Source organism: Cnephaeus nilssonii (genome assembly GCF_951640355.1).
Source record: "Cnephaeus nilssonii genome assembly, chromosome: 2".
In the NCBI taxonomy this organism is placed as follows: Eukaryota; Metazoa; Chordata; class Mammalia; order Chiroptera; family Vespertilionidae; genus Cnephaeus; species Cnephaeus nilssonii.
This window is the reverse complement of record NC_137073.1, coordinates 42,221,415-42,236,018: the sequence shown is the minus strand read 5'-3', so window position 1 is coordinate 42,236,018 and position 14,604 is coordinate 42,221,415.

Below are 14,604 nucleotides of genomic sequence, written 5' to 3'. Positions count from 1 at the left end.
TCCCTCAAACCCTTTCCCACCTTAAAAGCAGCAAGAGAAAGGCAGTTAGCAACCATCAAAATGTTCTCTGTATCTGCGAGTCTGTTTCTGTTCTGGCTGTTCGTTTATTTTGTGGGGTTTTTTTTATATTCAATTGCTGATAGATATGTATTTGTTGCCATTTTATTGTTACTATTTTTTTAATCTTTTTTCTTCTTCTTCTTAAAGAAGACCCTCTAACTTTTCATATAATACTAGTTTGGTGGTAATGGACTCCAGTAGCTTTTTCTTGTGTGGAAAGCTCTTTATTGGTCCTTCAATTCTAAATGATAGCTTTGCTGGGTAGAATAATCTTGGTTATAGCTCCTTGCCTTTCACCACTGAATATTTTGTGCTGTTCTCTTCTGGCTTGCAAAGTCTTTGTTGAGAAATCAGCTGACGGTTTTCTGGGAGCTCCCTTGTAAGTAGCTAACTGCCTCTCTCTTGCTGCTTTTAAGATTCTCTTTTTGTCATTAACCTTTTGCATTTTAATTATAATGTGTCTTGGTGTGTGGGCCTCTTTGGGACTGTACTTTCTGAACTTATGTCTATTTTTTCAGCAGGTTGGGGAAGTTTTCTGTCATTATTTTTTCAAATAGGTTTTCAATGTCTTGCTCTCTCTCTCTCTTTTCTTTCTGGCACCCCATGATACAAATGTTGGTACACTTGACGTTGTCCCAAAGGCTTCTTACACTATCCTCATTTTTTTTGGATTCTTTTTTCTTTTTCTAATCGGGTGGTTTTTGTTTCCTTATATTCCAATCACTGATCTGATACTCAGCTTAATCTACTCTACTGTTGATTCCCTGATCTTTTTTATGCTGTTGAAGTTCTCACTAAGTTCATTGAGTATCCTTCTATCCAGTGTTTTGAACTCTGCATCTAGTAGATTGCTTGTCTCCATTTTGTTTAGTTCTTTTTCTGAAGTTTTGTTCTGTTCTTTCATGTGGGACATGTTTCTTTGTCTCCTTATTTTGGTAGTAGCCTCCCTGTGTTTCTTTCTATGATGAGGTAGAGCTGCTACATCTCCCAGGCTTGGTAGAGTGGCCTAATGTAGTAGGTGTTCTGTTGAGTCCAGTGGCACAGCCTCCCAATCACCCAAACTGGGCAGTTGAGGTGCACCCTTCCACTCCCCAACCCCACCTCCGTGTGGGTGTGGGCTGTGTATACCCTCCTCTTGTAATTGAGCCTTGATTGCTATTGACATGTCAATGGGAAGCATTTACCCCCAGGCCAATCAGCTGCAAGGACTGGCTGCGACCACCAACTAGTGACCTCCTTTGATCACTGTGGAGGATCAGCTGTGCAGGGGCCCACCCCACAGAGCAGGACTTACTTCAGCAATGTCCTGATGCCTGCTCATTCCAGCCCTTGAGTTTGTTGCATGTGGAGATGTTAGGGTGGTGGTGCTTTGATGTGGTTTGAATCTTTCCATTGGATGTGCTGGCTCTGGGGCCTCCCAGGAGATGCAGGCCAAGGTCAGCTGCCATCTGTGTTCTGCCTGGGGCCACCCAGCATGAACTATAAGTGATCTGCAGATGATGCTAGTTGAGCTGGGCTTGGAAGTACCCAGGCAAGGCCAACCTGTGAACCAAGGCCTGTTGCTGCTAGTGCCAGGGCTGAGGCCACTTAGCGAGAGGTACAGGGCTTGCTGAAGCCAGATGCTGACTGTTTGAGAGACTTTAGAAAAATCTGAAGCATGAGCCAAGGCAGGCCATTCATATGGAAAAGCCACTAGAAATAACTTTGGTAGGCCTGAAAGTTGGATGGGATGGGGCCTCAGGGAATCACCAGGGTGGGGTGAACAGTGATAGCCAAGTTGATGGGAACTCAGCTATGACTCCTGCCTTCTGGCTCTCTGGGGAAAAGCTCAGGAAAGGAACAAAGGCGTCTAACATTCACTTCTGTCTGAAAGAAAGCTGTCCCTCCAGCTCTCAGCCTGATGCCAGACACTTCAATTCCTCCCTGTGTGTTCCTGGTGCCTTATGAGCTGCTGCCCTACTTCTGGAACTCAGGGAGTGAGTCCGAGTAAGTCCTTGCATGGACCCTTTAAGAGGAACTGCCAGGGACTCCAGCAGCCCTCTGTCACCCTCAGCCTCAATCCCAGCTGGTTTTTACATCCAGTTATGGAGACTTCTCTTCCTGGCACTGGAACCCTGGGATGGGAGGCCTGGTATGGGGACCCCTTGCTTCTCAAGGGGGACCTCTGCAGTCAAGATATCCCTCCCAATTTTTATCCACCACCCATGGGTGTGGGACCAGCCTGTTCCACTTATCCTACAGGTCTTAATGTGGCTTCATCTTTAATTCTCTAGTTGTAGGAACTATTCAGCCAGATTTCAGGTGGTTCTGAATGATGGTTGTTCTGTAGTTCAGTTCTAATTTTAATGTGGTTGTGGGAGGATGTGAGTACCACATTTACCTACTCAGTCATCTTGCCTAGAAGTTCAGTTCTTTCATTTAACACCTTAGTAAATGTATTTTATCTTCCTTATGATTTTCTTAATAACATTTTTTTCTCTAGCTTACTTTGTTGTAAGGATACAGTATATAATACATATGAGATGCAAAATATGTATTAATTGACTGTTTTTGTTGAAGGTAAATCTTCCAGTCAACAACAGGTTATTAGTATTTAAGTTTTGGGGAAGTCAAAAGTTTCATGCAGGTGTTCAACTGCACAGCGGGAGAGGGGGGTAGAGAGTTCAGCACCCCTAATCCCTGTGTTGCTCAAGGGTCAAGGGTATATCATAGCGTTTATTCTTCAGTGGATGAGTGAGGACAATATGTTTTTTCTAATTTGTATGCACAGCATTGAATTATATTCATAAATTAATTTTAAATTATTATTTTCAGTTAAGTCTATGGAAAAATGGTGCAAAGAAAAATTGAGTAGTACAGAGAAGATATGCCATAAGATCCAGTACATTTTGTAAAGATCTCTGAGCTTTCTACAAACCAGCACAGAGGAAACTCAATTAATTACTGAGTCATAAGTTCCATAAGATAAAAGCAATTCAATGTACTTATGTTTTATTAGTCCCATTTTTCAATTAGAGAAACAGAGGCATTAATTTGCTCAAAGTTGGCTCATGTGTGGCAAAAATGAGAATGATACCCTATCCAAACACATTCATCTCTTCATTTTTGTGACTGTTCAAAAGACAATGAGGTGAGAACAGAAAATATGGAAGAGGTGTCACTGAGTTGGACCAGAAGAAAGGCCAGAATTTCAGCTATGCAAGAAAGGAACAGAAAAGCAGAAACAAAACCACAGCAGGAGAAAAGCAAGATCAGGTAACAAAAAAAAAAAAAAAAAACACAGGGTACCAGCTTATATGAAATGTAAACACTCCTTACCCTTTGGTATAATATATTGAAATTTTTACATTAAAAATTCATTAAGATCTGGTTCTAATTATGACTCAATATCACCAAAAACATTTTCAATAGGAATAATAATAGTAAGTACTTCATAGGAATTTTGTAAAGATGAAATGATATAGCATATAAAACATTTAGCAGTTACTTGTATAAGTAAGCGTTCAATAAAAATTAGTTGCTATTAGCATTTTAATTATGATTAAGTCAATACAATTCCTTTCAGGCAGTCTCTAAATGCATCATTTAAAAAACATCTTTTTAGAAATCATTAAAGCGTTCTTCCTTTCCTCCCTCCTTCCTCCCTTCCTTCCTTCTCTCCTTTCATCCTTCTTTCCTTCCTTCCTTTTCTTTTTTTCTTTCTTCCTTTCTTTTTAAACTTATACTTCAGAAGACAATGCTCCTGCCTTTATTATTTAAACTAGAAAGTGGCTGTAGAAATTTCAGGTCACATTCCCGATCAGGCAACCAAATGAGAAGCCAATGAAGACAGAAGGTAAATCATGAAAGTGGCTGTTAGCTCCCACCACCGTAAACTCCAGTCTCTATCCAGAGCTGTAGGTTTCGAGTTTGATCAAAGAACACTTATTTGAATAACACAAAGGAATCCATTTGATGTGTATTTTGACAACAAACAATATGATATTTAAATACCCCAAAATCTGGGAGATTACATATCAGCTGATTAAAGAACTTTCCAGTTCCAGAGACAGAGTCAAATAATGGGCTCTTTTTTCCTCTGGATCAGTGGTTCTCAAAGTGTAATACTCCAACCAATAGCATCAACTTAATCAACTTTTTGGAAAAGCAAATTATTAACCCTACCTCAGACCCTTTCAATCAGAAGTTCTGGGGGTGGAGCGCAGAAATCTGTGTTTGGTTAAGGCTTCCAGGGGATTCTGGTGCATGCTGAAGTTTGAGAATCACTGTTTCCCATAAGTCAACTTTTACACATAGACACAGTCTCACAGAATGTGAGAAAAGCATAAACAAATTGATTGTCATCACCCCCATGCTCTCATGACCAAATGGGGGAAAGAGGAAAGGAACTTTAGCCAAGATGTAGCTAAGTGTTAGTTTCTCTAGCCATTGTAGGCAAGTGAAAGAGATGGGTGGGTGAGGCATACATATAGTCAACAAGTCTTCAGGGAAATTGAATCTGACTTTGCTTCAAGGCTGTGACATTGGCAGCATAAACTGGGTGTGTGCTCTATGCATGCTACTGTTCCAGAGAGATGGTCCTGGGGCCCTCCCTCTTCTTGGGCTGGCTGGAGTTAGTGCTCTTATTAACAGGGACAGGGCTGCCCGGTTATATCAAGGGAAGCCAGGCACTCAGGGAAGTAGCTGGAAAGTAAAAGAAACTCTCTAAGTCTCTTAAAACATATATCCAAAAGTCAATCACACACTAACATTTTAAATGGAACATTGGTACCCACACTTAAACTGCTATATTTAATCAAGTTCCATCAGCTTGTTTCATATTGAAAGATCTCAAATACTTTGCAAATCTGGCATCAAAGATAGAAAGCCTGATTGTAATTAATATTTACCTGGAGGGGGTTGGTGTTATCCAAAGTGATTATTCTAGAGAATTCTCACAAAAACAAACTGAGGACTATAATTTTAAAGTGTCCCCACAATCACACCTTCATAGAGTTTAAAAATTTGTTGGAAAAATATTGCTAGCATAATCTCTATCAATTACAATATGGATTCTCAGATCATTCTTAGGGCCGTTTTGTGTAATTTATTCTTGAAGTATCATGTCATAATTAAATATAAGGAAGACTTAAATTTTTTTATTTAATTAGAATATTCCTGTAAATCTGGACACTTGTAAGTCATGATATATAAATGATATATAAAGGCTGCTTCTTTATTCATAAATGACTAATACGTAAAAACACACCACAGAATAAGATGTTCTCACTATGGACATTTGAGTATGAACAAAAATGTCACAATCAAATTCTATGTAAATAACATACTGAGTTTATGTATAACTAGAGGCCCAATGCACGAAATTCATGCAACGGGCTCAGCCCTCGAAGCTGCAGCAGCTTGCCTTGGCCCTTGCAGCCCCAGTTTCATCTGGAAGGTTATCCGGAAGGACATCTGGTCTAATTAGCATATTTTGCTTTTATTATTATAGATATCCTTTTTCCATCTATGCCAATATTTTCCACTTACGTTCTATTTGCCTAGTAAAAAAACATTTTTAAATTACTTCCTTAAAATGATGCCATCTTCTTTATTTCTTCTAAATCCCACATTTACTTACAACCAAAGATATTTTTAAAGTTTTAGGCTTCTCTGGAGATAATTTTAGGAAAGGGTTAGATAGTGGCTTGAGGAAAAACTTTTTAATTTTATAAAAATGACCAAGTAGATGGAATTTCTTCTGATTCTAATTTGCTGGCACAGTTGGTTCCCCCCCAAAAAAGCAAATATATGGAAGTTGTTCTATTTACAGAAGGAGAAATGTCTGTGTTTTGCATTGTTCTTATTTTATGGAAACTATTCTAATTCACTCCAACAACAAGAATTAAGTTTCTTAATAAACTCAGGGCTCTTTTGAGAATCTACTAGTATAATAATGGTACTTTGAAAGAAAATGTAATTCCCATTCAACTGTCATCAGATTCACTGCTTTTAAGGGATGATTTAAATGAGATAGAAAAACATTAAGATTTGAGATTCCCTCATTAGTCTTAACTTTAGATATGATGGCTTGAAGTAATAACATACTTGGCTCTTTCATCTTCTGGTGCAAACTTTTTCACTATTACTCCCACACTTTTTAATACTTCTTGATGTGGGAAGAGCAGAGTAAGCACAAAATGAAATGTGCCTCTCTTTAATTCCACATGCCTTCCCACCTCCAGGCCACCATTCTGTTCATCTGCCTAGAATTTAAGGAATGAGACTTTTCTGTTTGGCTATGTGCATTGTGCATTATCTAATCTAAACTTATTGTGGGCAGTGGGAACAGCACCAGGTGTTAGACTGATGGGGTTGGACCAGACCTGAATTCAGCAAACCTCAGTACCTGAGTTCTGGCTAGGAAAGAATTCAGGACCAAGACTCAAACTATGAGAACATTTATATATATAAAAGCCTAAGCAACCAGCCCACCTGCTGACCGTTCGACCGTCCGACCGGTAGCTATGACACACACCAACCACCAGGGGGCAGACGCTCAACACAGGAGCTGCCGAGCTGTGGTGACTTGGCAGCTGCGGTTCTCGGGTGACCCACCCGGAACCAGAGAGGAGGGAGCCCTATTCAAGGGTGCGTCACCCAAGAACCGCCTTCTCACAATCTGGGACCCCTCGGAGGATGTTAGAGAGCTGGTTTCGGCCCGATACCAGTAGGCCAGGCCGAGGGACCCACTGGTGCATGAATTCATGCACCAGGCCTCTAGTCTATATATAAAAGGCTAATATGCAAAGTGTCCCCTCGGGAGTTTGACTGGGAGACCGGGAGTTCGATTGCTCGCTATGACATGTGCTGACCACCAGGGGGCAGCGCAGAACGAAGGAAGGCCCCGGCTGGCAGCCACAGGGAAGGCCCCAGCCAGCAGCTGGAAGGCCCCCATCGGCCCTGAACACTAGCCAGGCCTAGGGACCCTACCCATGTACAGATTTTGTGCACTGGGCCTCTAGTTTATTTATAAAATCACAGAGGTGGAAGAAGTAATTCATAAAAGAGATGGGCATAGGAAACAAGATATAGAGGCAAAGGAAGTAGCCTAAGAGTTTGGAGTGAGAAAGGTAATGGTAAAGCATCTGGGGAAGGGGTGGGGGGAAGAGGGCACTGCTAGGTCCTCCTCCTAAGGTTTTAAGGGTGGAGGTTTTAGGGGGAGATCTCAATAGAATGTTGAGCAGCTTTCCACGTGTGTCCTTTCAGGCTGCTCTAGTTTTGCTGCTTTTCTGGGCCTGGAGATGAAGTACAACCGAGGCCTAAATGTTATCTCTAGGGAGGAAAGGTCGGAGATCCAAACCTCATGACCAGTAATATGCTAGGGTGGGAAAGATCACCCTGGGGCCAGACCCCACCCCACATTTGTCCTTTGCTAGGCACCAGGACTTTCCGCCCTGATGACCTTACTGTACCTGACCCATTATCCTTGCTCTGTTCATGTCTGTCTAACTGCCTACCACAAACTTTCTAAGAAGACATTAAGGACATTACTATTTTTCTTATCTCACCTTACAGATGGGGAAATTGAAGCATAGGGATATCCAGAAACTCCAAAGCCTGCATGCTTTACCACTGCACAATATAACCAAAGATAGAGGAGGCTCAACCAATTTGTATTCATGGAGTGCACAGCTAGTACTCCCAAACTATGGGATCTCCTGCATATACCCTACTTCCCAAAGACCAGGATTTTTCATAGCATTTACCTTTTAACAATAATAGTCACGTTAAAGAAGAAAAATCTTGCTTATCAGAGATGATTTATAGTTGTATTTTTTAGGATTAGGTTTGGCTGTATGTGACAGAAATTCCAAAAATGATGGTGGCTTAAACAAGATAGAAACTATTTAAGCCTGGAGGTAGGCACCCTGGGCTGATGTGGCAGATTCGCAAAACCAGAGACTCAGGCCCCCTCTACTTGGCTTGCTGTACGGGTCCCAAGTTTACCTCGTGGTCCAAAATGGCTGTTGAAGCACCAGCAATTACTTCTGAACTCCAGCCTGCGGAAGGAGAAAGTGGAGAAAGGGCGTGTCTTCTTTTAAAGGCATTCCCTAAAAGCTGTACATAAAACTTGGTTTACATTTCATAGGGTGGCCAGCACTAGACAGAGAGCCACCACTGGCTGTAAGGGAGGAGGAACATTCTCTTTATTCTGGTTGCCAAGATGTCTGCTGAAGCCTGATACTTACTGTTAAGGAAGAATAGGACAGGGGTGGATTTGGAGGATTAATGCCCAGGGGATGGTAATGATGTATTTGTGTTGGAAGGACAGTAGTGTAAACTGGGGATTATGGAGAGCTGGAGAGCATATGCCCCTATGTAGCCAGGTCTTTTAATTTTTTTAAAAAGGAGCCAGAAATCTGGATTGCTGTGAGGCATTTATTGATTTTTAAATATTTCCAGTTCATCAAAATATTAAAAAAAACAAAACCTGTGTGGGTCAAATAAAGCCCATCTGTGTCAGCCTGCAGTCTGATAGCTTGCTTCCTTTGATCTAAAAGATTTTCTTTTTTAGATTTATTTTCCATCAAATAAGAAATATTGATTGAGTAGTACAACGTGTAAACTATCATGTAAAGGGCAATGAAGGACAAAAAGATATCATTTCATTGGAACAAGAAAGTCTCTGATGTAAGACACAAGGATCATGACTAGAGTTGAAAAAAAAGGTTGCTGTAACTTTTTTATTTTATTTTTTTAATTTTTGTGTCCGTTTGGGTCCAGTGTCTTTACCTGACCCGCAACCCTCTGTCTTATTTCCCTAGGTCTTTCCTCAATGTTGAATAGTTTCCACTCCTCTTTTAGCTCACTCAAGTGAATAACTCTGTTCCTAGAATTCTATTTCATAAAGTTATCTTTTGGAAATATCAAATATTCTCTTCCTTATTTGGTTGCCAATGTTCTATTCTAGTAAAATAAATGTCTTTAAGCCTTTCTTTGCATGTGCTAATTCTTGTAAAGTTAATCACACACACATACACATTATAATTTATGTCTGAGCTTGACCGTTTGTCCTCAAAGGCAGGTGAGAGGACACAAATTATGAATATGTAAGTGTTGACAACATTCATGCCTGCTCCTCTCAGAAGGAGAGAGCTGGAGTCAAGGTGAAGCCACCAGCACCACTCAGTCCAGGCTCCCGGGAGAAGCGGTGAGAGTGGAGCACAGGCTGGTCTTCCCACTGCCCTCTGGAGCTGCCCTAACTGGCAGACTGGAGGCAGGGCCAGATACATAGCTTGCAGGGCCCTTACTCAGAATTGTTGAGAATTTGAAGACAGTGACAGCAGAGCATTGAATTAAGCACAGGGGCTTCTGTTGCTGCAGGGTCTCATGGCCATGAAGCGGGCTGTGCCTGTAGTAACGGGCCCACGGACATGTGACCTGGGAAGTGGGCAGCAGGGAAACATGGCCCAGAGACATGGGCTGAGGGTTTTTGCGGGGGCATTTTGAGGTGAGACAGGCACAGGGACAGTTTGCCGTATGAAAGAGGAAGAAAAAAAGGAGGGGGAAGAATAAAGGTTTTTGTTTATTTGTCTGTTTAAGTCTCTTCGTGATCTGCATGTCTCCCCTTATGGTGTTCAAGAAATACAAGTGAAGAGACTGATTTTGAAAGGATGTTCAGTCTGTGGGACCTGGCTGCCACTGAGGGGCTGAAACCTGGGGGTCACAACTGTAAACCATTTCACAGCTTTAAGTCACGTCACTGATTTGACTGACCCTTTTGGAGGAATGGTGGTTTGTTTGCATTTATGACCTGTGAGAAAGAGGACCCCGTTCTTGACTGACTGACTTCCTTCCTTCCTGTAACAAATGTGAAGTCCTTCCTTATCTTTCAGTAACAGGCTTAAATATTTTTTACTTAACTAGTGTTACAATTAAGCAAACAAATGATTATTTGGTTAAGCAAGCAAATATGTATTTTCCAATATAATTTCAAAGAAGATCATAATGCATCTTGTTTGTTCATAACTCCTTCCTTGTGTGTCACTTCACTCAGCAGAAGCCACATTCAGGAAAAGGTCTGTCTCTTCAGGGTCTTCTTGACCTGTTCCCTTCATCTCCGACATGCCCTGTAACCCATACCTGACTTTCCTCCTCACTTTTTCCACTAGGCCTCTTAGAGACCCAATGCCCATGCAAACAAATGTTCCTATATCATACATCTTCTCCCAGGAAGTACCTTTGACCTCCTTGCCTGGAGTAGTAGGTCACTTTTCACCAAAAATATAGCTCATATTGGGTTCTAAATATTACTTTCATACTATCACTTTTTAATTCCCTTGGAAAAAATTTCTCCTTCTTTGAGATACATGCCACCTGTTATCCCTCCTTGTTATTGAAAACCACCCATTTCTGCTCACTCCTCCCTGTTGAGGGGCCTCAAAATCCTCAGCCCCCTTGTTCCTCCACCAAGCTTATCCTAAAAATGTCTAAGCTTGAATCAGTCTAACCATCCACCTCCTCTCCTACACCTCCAAAGCTAGACTATCGGAGAAAAATCACACAAATGTTCCAGTTATTGCCACCAGAAACATATGGTCTCCACCTCATTTAGGCTTCCAGTACTATTTGCCAGTTCCTTATATGTCCCTGGTGAATGTTCTCTCTAAATCTTCACAAGATCTACTGAAAATACTCTTCAATTTCCTCATGCTTCCTGTGCTGATACTGAACTATTTTTCTTTTTTTTAGAAATTAACCTTTCTTACCCCACAGGAAAAAATATATATTGCTATTAGGAGTGGACTTTTTCCATTTCCTGCCCCATATTTACAAATAAGTCTATAAATGCATCCACCCTTTGGTAAACTGATTACATTAAAGGCCCAAATTAATGGCCTCCCTTTTCCATACCATTTGCCCTGCAATTTTTTAATGCCTTCCCATTCCGCCCCAGGGCTTTGCTATAAGACTTTCTTTTGTGAAGGCTTGAAAAAGCACTTGTGTGTCTCCACCTTCTTTTTTTGGAACCCTTTCATAGCCTTAAAAAGAAGCCCAGTCTAGCAGGATGAGGGCACGCGGAGCAGAGCTGCATTGTCCTAGACAAGACCAGCCTTGTCCAGCCAGCCCCCAGGCAATTCCTCAGCTGACCACAGACAAGCCCTAAGACAGGATTTGCCAACTCTCATCCAGGAGAACTGCCTTGCTGACCTGCAGACTCATGAGAAATAATAAATGATTGTTGTTTTCAACAATGAAGTTTTTGGATGGTTTGTTATGAAAAGTAGTAATGCAAACTTTAACCTCCCTCTCTCCATTCTCAGAGGAAAAAGTATACCTTCTCTTTTTAAAGGCCCATTCTCCCCTTGCTCTTTTTTTTTTTTTAATATATTTTGTTGATTTTTTACAGAGAGGAAGGGAGAAGGATAGAGAGTTAGAAACATCGATGAGAGAGAAATATTGATCAGCTGCCTCCTGCATACCCCCTACTGGGGATGTGCCCGCAACCAAGGTACATGCCCTTGACCGGAATCGAACCTGGGACCCTTTCAGTCCGCAGGCTGATGCTCTGTCCACTGAGCCAAACCGGTTAGGGCTCCCCTTGCTCTTTATCCCATTCCTTCTGGTATGCTTTCAGCTCTTATCCCTTGTGATTATATATCTCTACTAGAGGCCCAATGCATGAAATTCATGTAAGAGTAGGCCTTCCTTCCCCCGGCTGCCGGCACCGGCTTCCCTCTGGCACCAAGGACCTGGGCTTCCCTTTGGCCTCTGACAGGCACCCAGGACCCCAGCTTCCCTCAAAGCCCCGGCTTTGTCCAGAAGGTCGTTCGGAAGGATGTCCGGCCTAATTAGCATATTACACTTTTATTATTATAGATATTGTATTTTCAACCTCATGCTCTCTTTTCACCTCTTGTCCTAAATATATAAGCACATTGAAATATCTCTAACTAAAATAAAACAAACATACACACACACACAAAATAAACCTGTCTTAAGCAAGTTACTTATTCTAGGGTGTGTGTGTATGGGTCGGGGGTGGGGGGGCGGGGGGGGGCGGGAGGAGAAAGACAGAGAAGGACAGAGAGATGGGGTGTGGGAGTGGAGAGAGAAGGAGAGATGAAGGTGGGAGCGAGAGATTGAGAGACAGATATAGAGAGTAATTTATTATAAGAAATTGGCCGATCCCGGGTGAGTTTTCTTTGGAATCCCGCCGCGACTACGCCAAGTAATGTTAACGTAAAAAAAACCACACCATTGAAACCTGTAAAGAATTTTTGTGAGTTTATTTGAGCCAAACTGTTGACATATGCCTGGAAGCAGAACCTCAACGAATTGAGATAATGCTCCGGAGAATGGCGGGTTACATTTGTATTTATACATTGCAATCAAAGGAGGAACATAGGTGGGTTAAATGAAATTCATTGGTGATAGATTAAGGAGGTGGGATAAAGCAAAGCGGTGGGAAACCCCTGGGATTGGATAAAAAGTAAAATGATGGACACATACTTAGGTGGGTGCAGGAACAATTAACATGATAATGAAGGAATTTGTGGCATCTGTCCTGGTGCCTACCACATTTGGTTGTGCCCCAGGGGCTCCAGAAAAAGGGAAGTTACAAGTTGACATTTCAAGGGTATGTTATCATAGATGCAAAAAGACAGATAGGCTCAGTTAAGGTAAAGGTTGACCTTGTCAGTGAAGATACTGGCCTAGGACGTAATTGCCCACCATAACTGAGTTTAGTTAAAGTTTAATTTCAGACTATCCTTTATGGTTACTTTAGGTCTCTGAGTTTGCAAGACTGTCATGCAGGCCTCCCCTGAGCTTGTCAGGTCAGCATGTGGTCTCTCTCGTCCACAGACAGAGAGATGGAGTGTGGGAGTGGAGAGAGAAGGAGAGATGGAGGTGGGAGAGAGAGATTGAGAGACAGAGATAGAGAGAAATTTATTATAAGAAACTGGCTTATACAGTTGGGAAGGCTTGGTGAGTCCAAAATCTGATGGGGTAGGCCAGCAGGGTGGAGACTCAGGTAAGAGTTACAGTTCAAGTCCAAAGGCAGTCTGCTTGCAAAATTCCTTTTTGCTTAGCAGAAGTCAGTCTTTGTTCTATGAAGGCCTTCTGCGGGTTGGATGAGGCCTGTCATATTGTGTTAGGTAATCTGCATTACTAAAAGTACACTATTAAATGTTAATCAGATCCCAAAGACACCTTTATAGAAACATCCAGAATAATGTTTGACCAAATATCTGGGTACCATGGTTCAGCCAAGTCGACACACAAAATTAACCATCACAAGTTCCTGTATCCGTTTTTTTGTACCCATTAATTACTCACCATTTAGAGTTATCATTTTATTAATATACCCAGGATATTGATACTGCCAGTCTCTTCTTCTTTGTCCTTTTATTTCATTTATAGCTTTTTTTCTCCTATATTGCTTTCTATCTGTCTGACTGCTGCTTTTCCGCTTTCTTTATGGCATGGCTTCCTTTGCCTGCTTCTTAAATGATCCTTAGGGTTGTGCTTCCCAGACTACCTGCGTCCTCTCTTGTACTAGTGACTTTAACTACCAAATCTCTATCTTTCACTTAGCCCTCTCTTCTGAGTTTCATATATTCATTCATTTATTCATTTAAAGTGCTAATAGGACATCTATGTTATTACATATTAAACACTATGAGCGTTTATGGTAACCTCTCAAATGGCCCCCAACATCACCTGCCTCCTGTTATTCACACTATTGTTTTACCTCTTCCCTTGAGTGTGAGCTTCTAATGAACAGAAGACAGCAAAGGTAATGAAATGCCACTTCTGAAATTAGGTTACAAAAAGACTGGCTTTTGTCGTGCTCACCCTCTGTTGTCCTTTCTTGGTGCTGTCTCATTCTGTCTTTCTTAGACCCGCTGACATGTTATGGGGAAAGCCTTAGGGGAGGCTCATGTGGCAAGGAACTCAGACTTGAGTCAACAGTCATCAAGGACCTGAGGCTTGCCACCAGTCACAGGAGTGAGTGTGGAAGCAGATCTCCCAGTTGAGTCTTGAATGGACTGTAGCTCTGGTAGATACTCTGATTGCAGCCTTGTAAAGACCCTGAATGAGAGGCCTTCCGTTAAGTTGCACCTGGATTTCTGACAGACAGAAATCATGAGAAAATCGATATTTGTGTTTTTAAGCTGCTAAATTTGGGGTAATTTGTTTCACAGCAATAGATAACTAATATAGGGTTACCCAGGATCCAAAGCCAAATAAGAACTAGCCCTGAACTCCATAATCCTCCAGATTATTACCGGTGATAGAAAAGTGGCCATGATTGCAGTGCAATATGACAGATGTCACAGAAACATACATAGCAAGTGAAGGAAGAACAATCATGCTTGAAGGATGAAGGATTCACTAAGCAGATTTTATTTTGTCATTGAAAATGAGAAGAAAAGATGATGGAATCCTTGAGGGGGAAATGAATTTTTAGGACATCTACTGGAAAGAATAGTTCAAGGATTTGGAAACGAAACAAAAAATGGTACCTAGGCAGTGTAGATTTGGGTTGGGAGATAA